Source organism: Eptesicus fuscus, chromosome 16 (assembly GCF_027574615.1).
Source record: "Eptesicus fuscus isolate TK198812 chromosome 16, DD_ASM_mEF_20220401, whole genome shotgun sequence".
Taxonomy (NCBI): domain Eukaryota; kingdom Metazoa; phylum Chordata; class Mammalia; order Chiroptera; family Vespertilionidae; genus Eptesicus; species Eptesicus fuscus.
Window position 1 is genome coordinate 30,197,144 of NC_072488.1, and position 2,037 is coordinate 30,199,180.

The following is a 2,037-nucleotide window of genomic DNA, read 5'->3' on the forward strand; positions in this document are numbered from 1 at the left end:
GGGGACAAGAAATACAAACTGCCAGTTATAAAAACAGTCATGGATGTAAACTACAACAGAGATTATAGTCAATAATATTGTAATAACTCTGCATGGTGTCAGATGGGTACTTGACTTATCAGGGCGATCACTTCCTAATTATATAAATGTCTAATCACTGTGTTGTATACTTGACACTAACATGATACCTGTAATTGAAAGATTTTTTTAATTTAAAAAATTTAAAGAAATGAAATACAATTTTAAAAGCCTGTCTTTTTATTTTTTTCAACCTTGTTTGAAACTAGCCACAGATTCCAAACACTGTGAGGCCAGCTTCAGTATTACTTTTCCTCCTTTTACAGCTACCAAGATCGGCGTTCAGGTCCGATGGGAAAGGGAACCGGAGGGTAAAAAGCCTGTCTTTTTACAAAGTTAACTCATGAAATAACGCTCTATAGAATTTTGGAGGGAATATGTAAATGACAGTCTTGAACAAGTGGGCCAGTCCATAGAAGCAACAGGGATGTGGGAGACATATGAGGTTTTTCTATTAGGAAGATTATGGGCTTCTAAGCTCTAGTAGAAGCAATCCAAATTTTATCTGAGACTGGGAATTTCTGGAAATACCCTGAAGCCTGCAGAAAGCTTGTGTCTGCAAGGCAGGTGCTGTGCTAACTAGGAACAGAGAAGCACTGAAGGAGGAAACTAACAGTCGGGGGCGGGTGGGGAATAGTGAAGTTGACTTTGCTCGAAACTGGTCACCATTGTGACCAATATTTTCCATTTTGTCTACCAAAGAAAAATTTCAGAAACATGTATCTCTATACTCATACTTAGATATGACAGAAAAACAGAATCTACTTCCAAATATTAGCTTTGTATTTGGATGTATATAGTCCACAAATATATTTCATATAGTAGCTCTCCCTGACCTCCATAGAAAGCTCAGTACTTGGTTAAAAGGAAAAGATTGTCATGTCTGGAACTAATTTCAGGAACTGAAAAAAGGCAGCATAGTATGGCAGAAAATATTCTGGTCTAGGGATCAGAAGACCTGCATCTGGGCCCAGCCCACCCATTAATTTGCTCTGTCCCTAGGTACCCTCAACTCCTAAACCCATAATTTGGATTAAATCGGGACTTTGGCAGGAATCCAGTAAGCCAGAGGCATCCCAGGAGGTGGTACCAGGGCAGCTGCAGAAGGGCCACGAGAAAGATGGGCAGGCGAGGGCCCTAATCCCTGCTCCGATCAGAGCAGCCCTACTCTCATCTCTATCAGATATTAGGCTTCTCCATAAGACATCTTTTAAGAAGAATTCTGCCTCAAAGAAATAACAACAAAGACACTGAATGCGTATCTGGAGTCTTTTCTAAATTTCTATAATTGTCAAACCTATTTCCTATCCTCTTGATTACTTCTGTCAAGCCAGTGTGGTATGTCTACTTTATCTTCAGCCATCTGCATTGAAACAACGCATACTCTGTGGAAAGTACTATTGGAAATAGATTCTTACTTTTCACAGTGGTCCCTAGAAGGGTCCATGGTCGCTAAAATATTTCTCTAATTGACTTTCAGTTGTCTCTTGTGTCTATTTTGATGTTACCAAAATGAAAAATATGCAAGACAAAATACAAATATATGTGACTTAATTAAAAAGTTTCATAAGCATGTCTTGCAGATTTTAACCTAACATTTAGAATTACGTGAAAGGGGCAATTTTCCTTTTTCTTAACTGGGTTGAATAATTTTGAACAAAACAAATCTGATGCGAATTTTTAAATTTAGAATTAAAAGTCTAGTTACCCTATGATCTCATTAGCAGGTTTTCCTGTAGAAAATGAGTTTTCCTCCTAGAGAGCATGCTTTGTGCTTCCTGTTAGTTTCCTCCTTCAGTGCTTCTCTGCTCTTAGTTAGCACAGCACCTGCCTTGCAGACAACACAAGCTTTCTGCAGGCTTCAGGGTATTCCCAGTACACACTCTTGGTTGGATGTGCAAGATACTTCTTTCATCCTCCAACTACATTTTTCTTCTCTTAGTTTTATTTTCTAGGTTG

General features: G+C 38.6%; 1 pseudogene; it reads right to left on the bottom strand.

The window, feature by feature from the left end:
• Positions 1–271: 271 nt before the first annotated feature.
• Positions 272–391, bottom strand: LOC114230336 (small nucleolar RNA SNORA61; annotated as a pseudogene).
• Positions 392–2,037: the final 1,646 nt, after the last annotated feature.